Source organism: Phalangium opilio, unplaced genomic scaffold (genome assembly GCF_054372755.1).
Source record: "Phalangium opilio isolate 3A_F unplaced genomic scaffold, DU_Popi_V2 ptg001662l_1, whole genome shotgun sequence".
Taxonomy (NCBI): domain Eukaryota; kingdom Metazoa; phylum Arthropoda; class Arachnida; order Opiliones; family Phalangiidae; genus Phalangium; species Phalangium opilio.
Window position 1 is genome coordinate 785730 of NW_028324260.1, and position 15306 is coordinate 801035.

The 15306-nt window shown below is 45.4% G+C and overlaps 19 non-coding genes across 19 annotated transcripts; all 19 read left to right on the plus strand.

Annotated features, from left to right (window-relative positions):
- The first annotated feature begins 164 nt into the window (after window positions 1-164).
- Window positions 165-246, plus strand: TRNAS-GCU (transfer RNA serine (anticodon GCU)). Its single transcript has one exon. It is a non-coding gene; the product is annotated as a tRNA-Ser (tRNA).
- A 1042-nt stretch (window positions 247-1288) lies between these two features.
- Window positions 1289-1370, plus strand: TRNAS-GCU (transfer RNA serine (anticodon GCU)). Its single transcript has one exon. It is a non-coding gene; the product is annotated as a tRNA-Ser (tRNA).
- Window positions 1371-2133: 763 nt separating this feature from the next.
- TRNAS-GCU (transfer RNA serine (anticodon GCU)) lies at window positions 2134-2215 on the plus strand. The gene has a single exon. It is a non-coding gene; the product is annotated as a tRNA-Ser (tRNA).
- A 763-nt stretch (window positions 2216-2978) lies between these two features.
- On the plus strand, window positions 2979-3059 carry TRNAS-GCU (transfer RNA serine (anticodon GCU)). Its single transcript has one exon. It is a non-coding gene; the product is annotated as a tRNA-Ser (tRNA).
- Window positions 3060-4659: 1600 nt separating this feature from the next.
- Window positions 4660-4741, plus strand: TRNAS-GCU (transfer RNA serine (anticodon GCU)). Its single transcript has one exon. It is a non-coding gene; the product is annotated as a tRNA-Ser (tRNA).
- Window positions 4742-5783: 1042 nt separating this feature from the next.
- On the plus strand, window positions 5784-5865 carry TRNAS-GCU (transfer RNA serine (anticodon GCU)). The gene has a single exon. It is a non-coding gene; the product is annotated as a tRNA-Ser (tRNA).
- Window positions 5866-6349: 484 nt separating this feature from the next.
- Window positions 6350-6431, plus strand: TRNAS-GCU (transfer RNA serine (anticodon GCU)). Its single transcript has one exon. It is a non-coding gene; the product is annotated as a tRNA-Ser (tRNA).
- Window positions 6432-6636: 205 nt separating this feature from the next.
- On the plus strand, window positions 6637-6718 carry TRNAS-GCU (transfer RNA serine (anticodon GCU)). The gene has a single exon. It is a non-coding gene; the product is annotated as a tRNA-Ser (tRNA).
- A 484-nt stretch (window positions 6719-7202) lies between these two features.
- TRNAS-GCU (transfer RNA serine (anticodon GCU)) lies at window positions 7203-7284 on the plus strand. The gene has a single exon. It is a non-coding gene; the product is annotated as a tRNA-Ser (tRNA).
- Window positions 7285-7489: 205 nt separating this feature from the next.
- TRNAS-GCU (transfer RNA serine (anticodon GCU)) lies at window positions 7490-7571 on the plus strand. The gene has a single exon. It is a non-coding gene; the product is annotated as a tRNA-Ser (tRNA).
- A 484-nt stretch (window positions 7572-8055) lies between these two features.
- Window positions 8056-8137, plus strand: TRNAS-GCU (transfer RNA serine (anticodon GCU)). The gene has a single exon. It is a non-coding gene; the product is annotated as a tRNA-Ser (tRNA).
- A 470-nt stretch (window positions 8138-8607) lies between these two features.
- Window positions 8608-8689, plus strand: TRNAS-GCU (transfer RNA serine (anticodon GCU)). The gene has a single exon. It is a non-coding gene; the product is annotated as a tRNA-Ser (tRNA).
- Window positions 8690-9173: 484 nt separating this feature from the next.
- Window positions 9174-9255, plus strand: TRNAS-GCU (transfer RNA serine (anticodon GCU)). The gene has a single exon. It is a non-coding gene; the product is annotated as a tRNA-Ser (tRNA).
- A 1042-nt stretch (window positions 9256-10297) lies between these two features.
- On the plus strand, window positions 10298-10379 carry TRNAS-GCU (transfer RNA serine (anticodon GCU)). Its single transcript has one exon. It is a non-coding gene; the product is annotated as a tRNA-Ser (tRNA).
- Window positions 10380-11142: 763 nt separating this feature from the next.
- TRNAS-GCU (transfer RNA serine (anticodon GCU)) lies at window positions 11143-11224 on the plus strand. The gene has a single exon. It is a non-coding gene; the product is annotated as a tRNA-Ser (tRNA).
- Window positions 11225-11708: 484 nt separating this feature from the next.
- TRNAS-GCU (transfer RNA serine (anticodon GCU)) lies at window positions 11709-11790 on the plus strand. Its single transcript has one exon. It is a non-coding gene; the product is annotated as a tRNA-Ser (tRNA).
- A 1321-nt stretch (window positions 11791-13111) lies between these two features.
- TRNAS-GCU (transfer RNA serine (anticodon GCU)) lies at window positions 13112-13193 on the plus strand. The gene has a single exon. It is a non-coding gene; the product is annotated as a tRNA-Ser (tRNA).
- A 763-nt stretch (window positions 13194-13956) lies between these two features.
- Window positions 13957-14038, plus strand: TRNAS-GCU (transfer RNA serine (anticodon GCU)). Its single transcript has one exon. It is a non-coding gene; the product is annotated as a tRNA-Ser (tRNA).
- Window positions 14039-14801: 763 nt separating this feature from the next.
- Window positions 14802-14883, plus strand: TRNAS-GCU (transfer RNA serine (anticodon GCU)). Its single transcript has one exon. It is a non-coding gene; the product is annotated as a tRNA-Ser (tRNA).
- The last annotated feature ends 423 nt before the right edge of the window (window positions 14884-15306 follow it).

Consider the following 15306-nt stretch of genomic DNA (forward strand, 5'->3'; position numbering starts at 1 on the left):
ATTACACTCGTTTAAATCGCGGAAGGGATTTCCGGGTGATTAAGAAGATGGATTGCTGATACGTTGGGCTCTAAGCACGCGAGTTCGAATCTCGCCTCCGTCGTTTTAACCGGATTGTTTTAATCACAAATTCAGCCAAATAATTAAACCAGTTTTAAGACGAGGACGGGGTGGCCGTGTGGTTAAGGCGTTGGACTGCTAATCCATTGAGCGCTGCCCGCGCGAGTTCGAATCTCGCCTCCGTCGTTTTATCCGTTTTGTTTTGAACACCAATGCAGTCAAAATGATTAAACTCGGTTTAATTGCGGAAGGGATGGCCGAATGGTTAAGGCGATGGATTGCTAATACATTGGGCCCTAAACACGCGAGTTCGAATCTCGCATCCGTCGTTTTAACCGGATTGTTTTAATCGCAAATTCAGGCTAAATAATTAAACCCGTTTTAAATCGAGGACGGGGTGTTTAAGGCGATGGACTGCTTATCCATTGGGCTCTGCCCGCGCGAGTTTGAATCTCGCCTACGTCGTTTTATCCGTTTTGTTTTGAACACAAATGCAGTCAAAATGATTTAACTCGATTAAATCGCCGAAGGGATGGCCGAGTGGTTAAGGCGGTGGATTGCTAATACATTGGGCCCTAAACACGCCAGTTCGAATCTCGACTCCGTCGTTTTAACCGGATTGTTTTAATCACAAATTCAGGCAAAATAATCAAACCATTTTTAAATCGAGGACGGGGTGGTTAAGGCGATGGACTGCTAATCCATTGGGCTCTGCCCGCGCGAGTTCGAATCTCGCCTACGTCGTTTTATCCGTTTTGTTTTTAACACAAATACAGTCAAAATGATTTAACTCGATTAAATCGCCGAAGGGATGGCCGAGTGGTTAATGCGATGGATTGCTAATACATTGGGCCCTAAACACGCGAGTTCGAATCTCGCCTCCGTCGTTTTAACCGGGTTGTTTTAATCACAAATTTAGCCAAAATAATTAAACCAGTTTTAAATCGAGGACGGGGTGGTTAAGGCGATGGACTGCTAATCCATTGGGCTCTGCCCGCGCGAGTTCAAATCTCGTCTCCGTCGTTTTATCCGTTTTGTTTTGAACACAAATGCAGTCAAAATGATTTAACTCGTTGAAATCGCGGAAGGGATGGCCGAGTGGTTAAGGCGATGGATTGCTAATACATTAGGCCGTAAACACGCGAGTTCAAATCTCGCCTCCGTCGTTTGAACCGGGTTGTTTTAATCACAAATTATGGCATAATAATTAAACCCGTTTTAAATCGAGGACGGGGTGGCCGAGTGGTTAAGGCGATGGACTGCTAATCCATTGGGCTCTGCCCGCGCGAGTTCGAATCTTGCCTCCGTCGTTTTATCCGTTTTGTTTTGAACACAAATGCAGTCAAAATGATTTAACTCGTTGAAATCGCGGAAGGGATGGCCGAGTGGTTAAGGCGGTGGATTGCTAATACATTGGGCCCTAAACACGCCAGTTCGAATCTCGACTCCGTCGTTTTAACCGGATTGTTTTAATCACAAATTCAGGCAAAATAATCAAACCATTTTTAAATCGAGGACGGGGTGGTTAAGGCGATGGACTGCTAATCCATTGGGCTCTGCCCGCGCGAGTTCGAATCTCGCCTACGTCGTTTTATCCGTTTTGTTTTTAACACAAATACAGTCAAAATGATTTAACTCGATTAAATCGCCGAAGGGATGGCCGAGTGGTTAATGCGATGGATTGCTAATACATTGGGCCCTAAACACGCGAGTTCGAATCTCGCCTCCGTCGTTTTAACCGGGTTGTTTTAATCACAAATTCAGCCAAAATAATTAAACCAGTTTTAAATCGAGGACGGGGTGGTTAAGGCGATGGACTGCTAATCCATTGGGCTCTGCCCGCGCGAGTTCGAATCTCGTCTCCGTCGTTTTATCCGTTTTGTTTTGAACACAAATGCAGTCAAAATGATTTAACTCGTTGAAATCGCGGAAGGGATGGCCGAGTGGTTAAGGCGATGGATTGCTAATACATTAGGCCGTAAACACGCGAGTTCAAATCTCGCCTCCGTCGTTTGAACCGGGTTGTTTTAATCACAAATTAAGGCATAATAATTAAACCCGTTTTAAATCGAGGACGGGGTGGCCGAGTGGTTAAGGCGATGGACTGCTAATCCATTGGGCTCTGCCCGCGCGAGTTCGAATCTTGCCTCCGTCGTTTTATCCGTTTTGTTTTGAACACAAATGCAGTCAAAATGATTTAACTCGTTGAAATCGCGGAAGGGATGGCCGAGTGGTTAAGGCGATGGATTGCTAATACATTAGGCCCTAAACACGAGAGTTCGAATCTCGCATCCGTCGTTTTAACCGGATTGTTTTAATCACAAATTCAGGCAAAATAATTAAACCCGTTTTAAATCGAGGACGGGGTGTTTAAGGCGATGGACTGCTAATCCATTGGGCTCTGCCCGCGCGAGTTTGAATCTCGCCTACGTCGTTTTATCCGTTTTGTTTTGAACACAAATGCAGTCAAAATGATTTAACTCGATTAAATCGCCGAAGGGATGGCCGAGCGGTTAATGCGATGGATTGCTAATACATTGGGCCCTAAACACGCGAGTTCGAATCTCGCCTCCGTCGTTTTAACCGGGTTGTTTTAATCACAAATTCAGCCAAAATAATTAAACCAGTTTTAAATCGAGGACGGGGTGGTTAAGGCGATGGACTGCTAATCCATTGGGCTCTGCCCGCGCGAGTTCGAATCTCGTCTCCGTCGTTTTATCCGTTTTGTTTTGAACACAAATGCAGTCAAAATGATTTAACTCGTTGAAATCGCGGAAGGGATGGCCGAGTGGTTAAGGCGATGGATTGCTAATACATTAGGCCGTAAACACGCGAGTTCAAATCTCGCCTCCGTCGTTTGAACCGGGTTGTTTTAATCACAAATTAAGGCATAATAATTAAACCCGTTTTAAATCGAGGACGGGGTGGCCGAGTGGTTAAGGCGATGGACTGCTAATCATTGGGCTCTGCCCGCGCGAGTTCGAATCTTGCCTCCGTCGTTTTATCCGTTTTGTTTTGAACACAAATGCAGTCAAAATGATTTAACTCGTTGAAATCGCGGAAGGGATGGCCGAGTGGTTAAGGCGATGGATTGCTAATACATTAAGCCCTAAACACGCGAGTTCGAATCTCGCATCCGTCGTTTTAACCGGATTGTTTTAATCGCAAATTCAGGCTAAATAATTAAACCCGTTTTAAATCGAGGACGGGGTGTTTAAGGCGATGGACTGCTAATCCATTGGGCTCTGCCCGCGCGAGTTCGAATCTTGCCTACGTCGTTTTATCCGTTTTGTTTTTAACACAAATACAGTCAAAATGATTTAACTCGATTAAATCGCCGAACGGATGGCCGAGTGGTTAAGGCGATGGATTGCTAATACATAGGGCCCTAAACACGCGAGTTCGAATCTCGCCTCCGTCGTTTTAACCGGGTTGTTTTAATCACAAATTCAGCCAAAATAATTAAACCAGTTTTAAATCGAGGACGGGGTGGTTAAGGCGATGGACTGCTAATCCATTGGGCTCTGCCCGCGCGAGTTCGAATCTCGCCTCCGTCGTTTTATCCGTTTTGTTTTGAACAGAAATGCAGTCAAAATGATTTAACTCGTCTAAATCGCGGAAGGGATGGCCGAGTGGTTAAGGCGATGGATTGCTAATACATTAAGCCCTAAACACGCGAGTTCGAATCTCGCATCCGTCGTTTTATCCGGATTGTTTTAATCGCAAATTCAGGCTAAATAATTAAACCCGTTTTAAATCGAGGACGGGGTGTTTAAGGCGATGGACTGCTAATTCATTGGGCTCTGCCCGCGCGAGTTTGAATCTCGCCTACGTCGTTTTATCCGTTTTGTTTTGAACACAAATGCAGTCAAAATGATTTAACTCGATTAAATCGCCGAAGGGATGGCCGAGTGGTTAAGGCGGTGGATTGCTAATACATTGGGCCCTAAACACGCCAGTTCGAATCTCGACTCCGTCGTTTTAACCGGATTGTTTTAATCACAAATTCAGGCAAAATAATCAAACCATTTTTAAATCGAGGACGGGGTGGTTAAGGCGATGGACTGCTAATCCATTGGGCTCTGCCCGCGCGAGTTCGAATCTCGCCTACGTCGTTTTATCCGTTTTGTTTTTAACACAAATACAGTCAAAATGATTTAACTCGATTAAATCGCCGAAGGGATGGCCGAGTGGTTAATGCGATGGATTGCTAATACATTGGGCCCTAAACACGCGAGTTCGAATCTCGCCTCCGTCGTTTTAACCGGGTTGTTTTAATCACAAATTCAGCCAAAATAATTAAACCAGTTTTAAATCGAGGACGGGGTGGTTAAGGCGATGGACTGCTAATCCATTGGGCTCTGCCCGCGCGAGTTCGAATCTCGTCTCCGTCGTTTTATCCGTTTTGTTTTGAACACAAATGCAGTCAAAATGATTTAACTCGTTGAAATCGCGGAAGGGATGGCCGAGTGGTTAAGGCGATGGATTGCTAATACATTAGGCCGTAAACACGCGAGTTCAAATCTCGCCTCCGTCGTTTGAACCGGGTTGTTTTAATCACAAATTAAGGCATAATAATTAAACCCGTTTTAAATCGAGGACGGGGTGGCCGAGTGGTTAAGGCGATGGACTGCTAATCCATTGGGCTCTGCCCGCGCGAGTTCGAATCTTGCCTCCGTCGTTTTATCCGTTTTGTTTTGAACACAAATGCAGTCAAAATGATTTAACTCATTGAAATCGCGGAAGGGATGGCCGAGTGGTTAAGGCGATGGATTGCTAATACATTAAGCCCTAAACACGCGAGTTCGAATCTCGCATCCGTCGTTTTAACCGGATTGTTTTAATCGCAAATTCAGGCTAAATAATTAAACCCGTTTTAAATCGAGGACGGGGTGTTTAAGGCGATGGACTGCTAATCCATTGGGCTCTGCCCGCGCGAGTTTGAATCTCGCCTACGTCGTTTTATCCGTTTTGTTTTGAACACAAATGCAGTCAAAATGATTTAACTCGATTAAATCGCCGAAGGGATGGCCGAGTGGTTAAGGCGGTGGATTGCTAATACATTGGGCCCTAAACACGCCAGTTCGAATCTCGACTCCGTCGTTTTAACCGGATTGTTTTAATCACAAATTCAGGCAAAATAATCAAACCATTTTTAAATCGAGGACGGGGTGGTTAAGGCGATGGACTGCTAATCCATTGGGCTCTGCCCGCGCGAGTTCGAATCTCGCCTACGTCGTTTTATCCGTTTTGTTTTTAACACAAATACAGTCAAAATTATTTAACTCGATTAAATCGCCGAAGGGATGGCCGAGTGGTTAATGCGATGGATTGCTAATACATTGGGCCCTAAACACGCGAGTTCGAATCTCGCCTCCGTCGTTTTAACCGGGTTGTTTTAATCACAAATTCAGCCAAAATAATTAAACCAGTTTTAAATCGAGGACGGGGTGGTTAAGGCGATGGACTGCTAATCCATTGGGCTCTGCCCGCGCGAGTTCGAATCTCGTCTCCGTCGTTTTATCCGTTTTGTTTTGAACACAAATGCAGTCAAAATGATTTAACTCGTTGAAATCGCGGAAGGGATGGCCGAGTGGTTAAGGCGATGGATTGCTAATACATTAGGCCGTAAACACGCGAGTTCAAATCTCGCCTCCGTCGTTTGAACCGGGTTGTTTTAATCACAAATTAAGGCATAATAATTAAACCCGTTTTAAATCGAGGACGGGGTGGCCGAGTGGTTAAGGCGATGGACTGCTAATCCATTGGGCTCTGCCCGCGCGAGTTCGAATCTTGCCTCCGTCGTTTTATCCGTTTTGTTTTGAACACAAATGCAGTCAAAATGATTTAACTCGTTGAAATCGCGGAAGGGATGGCCGAGTGGTTAAGGCGATGGATTGCTAATACATTGGGCCGTAAACACGAGAGTTCGAATCTCGCATCCGTCGTTTTAACCGGATTGTTTTAATCACAAATTCAGGCAAAATAATTAAACTCGTTTTAAATCGAGGACGGGGTGTTTAAGGCGATGGACTGCTAATCCATTGGGCTCTGCCCGCGCGAGTTCGAATCTCGCCTACGTCGTTTTATCCGTTTTGCTTTGAACACAAATGCAGTCAAAATGATTACACTCGTTTAAATCGCGGAAGGGATTTCCGGGTGATTAAGAAGATGGATTGCTGATACGTTGGGCTCTAAGCACGCGAGTTCGAATCTCGCCTCCGTCGTTTTAACCGGATTGTTTTAATCACAAATTCAGGCAAAATAATTAAACCAGTTTTAAGACGAGGACGGGGTGGCCGAGTGGTTAAGGCGATGGACTGCTAATGCATTGGGCGCTGCCCGCGCGAGTTCGAATCTCGCCTCCGTCGTTTTATCCGTTTTGTTTTGAACACCAATGCAGTCAAAATGATTAAACTCGGTTTAATCGCGGAAGGGATGGCCGAATGGTTAAGGCGATGGATTGCTAATACATTGGGCCCTAAACACGCGAGTTCTAATCTCGCCTCCGTCGTTTTAACCGGATTGTTTTAATCACAAATTCAGGCAAAATATTTAAACCTGTTCTAAATCGAGGACGGGGTGGCCGAGTGGTTAAGGCGATGGACTGCTAATCCATTGGGCTCTGCCCGCGCGAGTTCGAATCTTGCCTCCGTCGTTTTATCCGTTTTGTTTTGAACACAAATGCAGTCAAAATGATTTAACTCGTTGAAATCGCGGAAGGGATGGCCGAGTGGTTAAGGCGATGGATTGCTAATACATTAGGCCCTAAACACGAGAGTTCGAATCTCGCATCCGTCGTTTTAACCGGATTGTTTTAATCACAAATTCAGGCAAAATAATTAAACCCGTTTTAAATCGAGGACGGGGTGTTTAAGGCGATGGACTGCTAATCCATTGGGCTCTGCCCGCGCGAGTTCGAATCTCGCCTACGTCGTTTTATCCGTTTTGCTTTGAACACAAATGCAGTCAAAATGATTACACTCGTTTAAATCGCGGAAGGGATTTCCGGGTGATTAAGAAGATGGATTGCTGATACGTTGGGCTCTAAGCACGCGAGTTCGAATCTCGCCTCCGTCGTTTTAACCGGATTGTTTTAATCACAAATTCATGCAAAATAATTAAACCAGTTTTAAGACGAGGACGGGGTGGCCGAGTGGTTAAGGCGATGGACTGCTAATCCATTGGGCTCTGCCCGCGCGAGTTCGAATCTCGTCTCCGTCGTTTTATCCGTTTTGTTTTGAACACAAATGCAGTCAAAATGATTTAACTCGTTGAAATCGCGGAAGGGATGGCCGAGTGGTTAAGGCGATGGATTGCTAATACATTAGGCCGTAAACACGCGAGTTCAAATCTCGCCTCCGTCGTTTGAACCGGGTTGTTTTAATCACAAATTAAGGCATAATAATTAAACCCGTTTTAAATCGAGGACGGGGTGGCCGAGTGGTTAAGGCGATGGACTGCTAATCCATTGGGCTCTGCCCGCGCGAGTTCGAATCTTGCCTCCGTCGTTTTATCCGTTTTGTTTTGAACACAAATGCAGTCAAAATGATTTAACTCGTTGAAATCGCGGAAGGGATGGCCGAGTGGTTAAGGCGATGGATTGCTAATACATTGGGCCGTAAACACGAGAGTTCGAATCTCGCATCCGTCGTTTTAACCGGATTGTTTTAATCACAAATTCAGGCAAAATAATTAAACTCGTTTTAAATCGAGGACGGGGTGTTAAAGGCGATGGACTGCTAATCCATTGGGCTCTGCCCGCGCGAGTTCGAATCTCGCCTACGTCGTTTTATCCGTTTTGCTTTGAACACAAATGCAGTCAAAATGATTACACTCGTTTAAATCGCGGAAGGGATTTCCGGGTGATTAAGAAGATGGATTGCTGATACGTTGGGCTCTAAGCACGCGAGTTCGAATCTTGCCTCCGTCGTTTTAACCGGATTGTTTTAGTCACAAATTCAGGCAAAATAATTAAACCAGTTTTAAGACGAGGACGGGGTGGCCGAGTGGTTAAGGCGATGGACTGCTAATCCATTGGGCTCTGCCCGCGCGAGTTCGAATCTCGCCTCCGTCGTTTTATCCGTTTTGTTTTGAACAGAAATGCAGTCAAAATGATTTAACTCGTCTAAATCGCGGAAGGGATGGCCGACGGGTTAAGGCGATGGATTGCTAATACATTAAGCCCTAAACACGCGAGTTCGAATCTCGCATCCGTCGTTTTAATCGCAAATTCAGGCAAAATAATCAAACCATTTTTAAATCGAGGACGGGGTGGTTAAGGCGATGGACTGCTAATCCATTGGGCTCTGCCCGCGCGAGTTCGAATCTCGTCTCCGTCGTTTTATCCGTTTTGTTTTGAACACAAATGCAGTCAAAATGATTTAACTCGTTGAAATCGCGGAAGGGATGGCCGAGTGGTTAAGGCGATGGATTGCTAATACATTAGGCCGTAAACACGCGAGTTCAAATCTCGCCTCCGTCGTTTGAACCGGGTTGTTTTAATCACAAATTAAGGCATAATAATTAAACCCGTTTTAAATCGAGGACGGGGTGGCCGAGTGGTTAAGGCGATGGACTGCTAATCCATTGGGCTCTGCCCGCGCGAGTTCGAATCTTGCCTCCGTCGTTTTATCCGTTTTGTTTTGAACACAAATGCAGTCAAAATGATTTAACTCGTTGAAATCGCGGAAGGGATGGCCGAGTGGTTAAGGCGATGGATTACTAATACATTGGGCCGTAAACACGAGAGTTCGAATCTCGCATCCGTCGTTTTAACCGGATTGTTTTAATCACAAATTCAGGCAAAATAATTAAACCCGTTTTAAATCGAGGACGGGGTGTTTAAGGCGATGGACTGCTAATCCATTGGGCTCTGCCCGCGCGAGTTCGAATCTCGCCTACGTCGTTTTATCCGTTTTGCTTTGAACACAAATGCAGTCAAAATGATTACACTCGTTTAAATCGCGGAAGGGATTTCCGGGTGATTAAGAAGATGGATTGCTGATACGTTGGGCTCTAAGCACGCGAGTTCGAATCTCGCCTCCGTCGTTTTAACCGGATTGTTTTAGTCACAAATTCAGGCAAAATAATTAAACCAGTTTTAAGACGAGGACGGGGTGGCCGAGTGGTTAAGGCGATGGACTGCTAATCCATTGGGCTCTGCCCGCGCGAGTTCGAATCTCGCCTCCGTCGTTTTATCCGTTTTGTTTTGAACAGAAATGCAGTCAAAATGATTTAACTCGTCTAAATCGCGGAAGGGATGGCCGACGGGTTAAGGCGATGGATTGCTAATACATTAAGCCCTAAACACGCGAGTTCGAATCTCGAATCCGTCGTTTTAACCGGATTGTTTTAATCGCAAATTCAGGCTAAATAATTAAACCCGTTTTAAATCGAGGACGGGGTGTTTAAGGCGATGGACTGCTAATCCATTGGGCTCTGCCCGCGCGAGTTTGAATCTCGCCTACGTCGTTTTATCCGTTTTGTTTTGAACACAAATGCAGTCAAAATGATTTAACTCGATTAAATCGCCGAAGGGATGGCCGAGTGGTTAAGGCGGTGGATTGCTAATACATTGGGCCCTAAACACGCCAGTTCGAATCTCGACTCCGTCGTTTTAACCGGATTGTTTTAATCACAAATTCAGGCAAAATAATCAAACCATTTTTAAATCGAGGACGGGGTGGTTAAGGCGATGGACTGCTAATCCATTGGGCTCTGCCCGCGCGAGTTCGAATCTCGCCTACGTCGTTTTATCCGTTTTGTTTTTAACACAAATACAGTCAAAATGATTTAACTCGATTAAATCGCCGAAGGGATGGCCGAGTGGTTAATGCGATGGATTGCTAATACATTGGGCCCTAAACACGCGAGTTCGAATCTCGCCTCCGTCGTTTTAACCGGGTTGTTTTAATCACAAATTCAGCCAAAATAATTAAACCAGTTTTAAATCGAGGACGGGGTGGTTAAGGCGATGGACTGCTAATCCATTGGGCTCTGCCCGCGCGAGTTCGAATCTCGTCTCCGTCGTTTTATCCGTTTTGTTTTGAACACAAATGCAGTCAAAATGATTACACTCGTTTAAATCGCGGAAGGGATTTCCGGGTGATTAAGAAGATGGATTGCTGATACGTTGGGCTCTAAGCACGCGAGTTCGAATCTCGCCTCCGTCGTTTTAACCGGATTGTTTTAGTCACAAATTCAGGCAAAATAATTAAACCAGTTTTAAGACGAGGACGGGGTGGCCGAGTGGTTAAGGCGATGGACTGCTAATCCATTGGGCTCTGCCCGCGCGAGTTCGAATCTCGCCTCCGTCGTTTTATCCGTTTTGTTTTGAACAGAAATGCAGTCAAAATGATTTAACTCGTCTAAATCGCGGAAGGGATGGCCGACGGGTTAAGGCGATGGATTGCTAATACATTAAGCCCTAAACACGCGAGTTCGAATCTCGCATCCGTCGTTTTAACCGGATTGTTTTAATCGCAAATTCAGGCTAAATAATTAAACCCGTTTTAAATCGAGGACGGGGTGTTTAAGGCGATGGACTGCTAATCCATTGGGCTCTGCCCGCGCGAGTTTGAATCTCGCCTACGTCGTTTTATCCGTTTTGTTTTGAACACAAATGCAGTCAAAATGATTTAACTCGATTAAATCGCCGAAGGGATGGCCGAGTGGTTAAGGCGGTGGATTGCTAATACATTGGGCCCTAAACACGCCAGTTCGAATCTCGACTCCGTCGTTTTAACCGGATTGTTTTAATCACAAATTCAGGCAAAATAATCAAACCATTTTTAAATCGAGGACGGGGTGGTTAAGGCGATGGACTGCTAATCCATTGGGCTCTGCCCGCGCGAGTTCGAATCTCGCCTACGTCGTTTTATCCGTTTTGTTTTGAACACAAATGCAGTCAAAATGATTTAACTCGTTGAAATCGCGGAAGGGATGGCCGAGTGGTTAAGGCGATGGATTGCTAATACATTAGGCCGTAAACACGCGAGTTCAAATCTCGCCTCCGTCGTTTGAACCGGGTTGTTTTAATCACAAATTAAGGCATAATAATTAAACCCGTTTTAAATCGAGGACGGGGTGGCCGAGTGGTTAAGGCGATGGACTGCTAATCCATTGGGCTCTGCCCGCGCGAGTTCGAATCTTGCCTCCGTCGTTTTATCCGTTTTGTTTTGAACACAAATGCAGTCAAAATGATTTAACTCGTTGAAATCGCGGAAGGGATGGCCGAGTGGTTAAGGCGATGGATTGCTAATACATTGGGCCGTAAACACGAGAGTTCGAATCTCGCATCCGTCGTTTTAACCGGATTGTTTTAATCACAAATTCAGGCAAAATAATTAAACCCGTTTTAAATCGAGGACGGGGTGTTTAAGGCGATGGACTGCTAATCCATTGGGCTCTGCCCGCGCGAGTTCGAATCTCGCCTACGTCGTTTTATCCGTTTTGCTTTGAACACAAATGCAGTCAAAATGATTACACTCGTTTAAATCGCGGAAGGGATTTCCGGGTGATTAAGAAGATGGATTGCTGATACGTTGGGCTCTAAGCACGCGAGTTCGAATCTCGCCTCCGTCGTTTTAACCGGATTGTTTTAGTCACAAATTCAGGCAAAATAATTAAACCAGTTTTAAGACGAGGACGGGGTGGCCGAGTGGTTAAGGCGATGGACTGCTAATCCATTGGGCTCTGCCCGCGCGAGTTCGAATCTCGCCTCCGTCGTTTTATCCGTTTTGTTTTGAACAGAAATGCAGTCAAAATGATTTAACTCGTCTAAATCGCGGAAGGGATGGCCGACGGGTTAAGGCGATGGATTGCTAATACATTAAGCCCTAAACACGCGAGTTCGAATCTCGAATCCGTCGTTTTAACCGGATTGTTTTAATCGCAAATTCAGGCTAAATAATTAAACCCGTTTTAAATCGAGGACGGGGTGTTTAAGGCGATGGACTGCTAATCCATTGGGCTCTGCCCGCGCGAGTTTGAATCTCGCCTACGTCGTTTTATCCGTTTTGTTTTGAACACAAATGCAGTCAAAATGATTTAACTCGATTAAATCGCCGAAGGGATGGCCGAGTGGTTAAGGCGGTGGATTGCTAATACATTGGGCCCTAAACACGCCAGTTCGAATCTCGACTCCGTCGTTTTAACCGGATTGTTTTAATCACAAATTCAGGCAAAATAATCAAACCATTTTTAAATCGAGGACGGGGTGGTTAAGGCGATGGACTGCTAATCCATTGGGCTCTGCCCGCGCGAGTTCGAATCTCGCCTACGTCGTTTTATCCGTTTTGTTTTTAACACAAATACAGTCAAAATGATTTAACTCGATTAAATCGCCGAAGGGATGGCCGAGTGGTTAATGCGATGGATTGCTAATACATTGGGCCCTAAACACGCGAGTTCGAATCTCGCCTCCGTCGTTTTAACCGGGTTGTTTTAATCACAAATTCAGCCAAAATAATTAAACCAGTTTTAAATCGAGGACGGGGTGGTTAAGGCGATGGACTGCTAATCCATTGGGCTCTGCCCGCGCGAGTTCGAATCTCGTCTCCGTCGTTTTATCCGTTTTGTTTTGAACACAAATGCAGTCAAAATTATTTAACTCGTTGAAATCGCGGAAGGGATGGCCGAGTGGTTAAGGCGATGGATTGCTAATACATTGGGCCGTAAACACGAGAGTTCGAATCTCGCATCCGTCGTTTTAACCGGATTGTTTTAATCACAAATTCAGGCAAAATAATTAAACCCGTTTTAAATCGAGGACGGGGTGTTTAAGGCGATGGACTGCTAATCCATTGGGCTCTGCCCGCGCGAGTTCGAATCTCGCCTACGTCGTTTTATCCGTTTTGCTTTGAACACAAATGCAGTCAAAATGATTACACTCGTTTAAATCGCGGAAGGGATTTCCGGGTGATTAAGAAGATGGATTGCTGATACGTTGGGCTCTAAGCACGCGAGTTCGAATCTCGCCTCCGTCGTTTTAACCGGATTGTTTTAGTCACAAATTCAGGCAAAATAATTAAACCAGTTTTAAGACGAGGACGGGGTGGCCGAGTGGTTAAGGCGATGGACTGCTAATCCATTGGGCTCTGCCCGCGCGAGTTCGAATCTCGCCTCCGTCGTTTTATCCGTTTTGTTTTGAACAGAAATGCAGTCAAAATGATTTAACTCGTCTAAATCGCGGAAGGGATGGCCGACGGGTTAAGGCGATGGATTGCTAATACATTAAGCCCTAAACACGCCAGTTCGAATCTCGACTCCGTCGTTTTAACCGGATTGTTTTAATCACAAATTCAGGCAAAATAATCAAACCATTTTTAAATCGAGGACGGGGTGGTTAAGGCGATGGACTGCTAATCCATTGGGCTCTGCCCGCGCGAGTTCGAATCTCGCCTACGTCGTTTTATCCGTTTTGTTTTTAACACAAATACAGTCAAAATGATTTAACTCGATTAAATCGCCGAAGGGATGGCCGAGTGGTTAATGCGATGGATTGCTAATACATTGGGCCCTAAACACGCGAGTTCGAATCTCGCCTCCGTCGTTTTAACCGGGTTGTTTTAATCACAAATTCAGCCAAAATAATTAAACCAGTTTTAAATCGAGGACGGGGTGGTTAAGGCGATGGACTGCTAATCCATTGGGCTCTGCCCGCGCGAGTTCGAATCTCGTCTCCGTCGTTTTATCCGTTTTGTTTTGAACACAAATGCAGTCAAAATGATTACACTCGTTTAAATCGCGGAAGGGATTTCCGGGTGATTAAGAAGATGGATTGCTGATACGTTGGGCTCTAAGCACGCGAGTTCGAATCTCGCCTCCGTCGTTTTAACCGGATTGTTTTAGTCACAAATTCAGGCAAAATAATTAAACCAGTTTTAAGACGAGGACGGGGTGGCCGAGTGGTTAAGGCGATGGACTGCTAATCCATTGGGCTCTGCCCGCGCGAGTTCGAATCTCGCCTCCGTCGTTTTATCCGTTTTGTTTTGAACAGAAATGCAGTCAAAATGATTTAACTCGTCTAAATCGCGGAAGGGATGGCCGACGGGTTAAGGCGATGGATTGCTAATACATTAAGCCCTAAACACGCGAGTTCGAATCTCGCATCCGTCGTTTTAACCGGATTGTTTTAATCGCAAATTCAGGCTAAATAATTAAACCCGTTTTAAATCGAGGACGGGGTGTTTAAGGCGATGGACTGCTAATCCATTGGGCTCTGCCCGCGCGAGTTTGAATCTCGCCTACGTCGTTTTATCCGTTTTGTTTTGAACACAAATGCAGTCAAAATGATTTAACTCGATTAAATCGCCGAAGGGATGGCCGAGTGGTTAAGGCGGTGGATTGCTAATACATTGGGCCCTAAACACGCCAGTTCGAATCTCGACTCCGTCGTTTTAACCGGATTGTTTTAATCACAAATTCAGGCAAAATAATCAAACCATTTTTAAATCGAGGACGGGGTGGTTAAGGCGATGGACTGCTAATCCATTGGGCTCTGCCCGCGCGAGTTCGAATCTCGCCTACGTCGTTTTATCCGTTTTGTTTTGAACACAAATGCAGTCAAAATGATTTAACTCGTTGAAATCGCGGAAGGGATGGCCGAGTGGTTAAGGCGATGGATTGCTAATACATTAGGCCGTAAACACGCGAGTTCAAATCTCGCCTCCGTCGTTTGAACCGGGTTGTTTTAATCACAAATTAAGGCATAATAATTAAACCCGTTTTAAATCGAGGACGGGGTGGCCGAGTGGTTAAGGCGATGGACTGCTAATCCATTGGGCTCTGCCCGCGCGAGTTCGAATCTTGCCTCCGTCGTTTTATCCGTTTTGTTTTGAACACAAATGCAGTCAAAATGATTTAACTCGTTGAAATCGCGGAAGGGATGGCCGAGTGGTTAAGGCGATGGATTGCTAATACATTGGGCCGTAAACACGAGAGTTCGAATCTCGCATCCGTCGTTTTAACCGGATTGTTTTAATCACAAATTCAGGCAAAATAATTAAACCCGTTTTAAATCGAGGACGGGGTGTTTAAGGCGATGGACTGCTAATCCATTGGGCTCTGCCCGCGCGAGTTCGAATCTCGCCTACGTCGTTTTATCCGTTTTGCTTTGAACACAAATGCAGTCAAAATGATTACACTCGTTTAAATCGCGGAAGGGATTTCCGGGTGATTAAGAAGATGGATTGCTGATACGTTGGGCTCTAAGCACGCGAGTTCGAATCTCGCCTCCGTCGT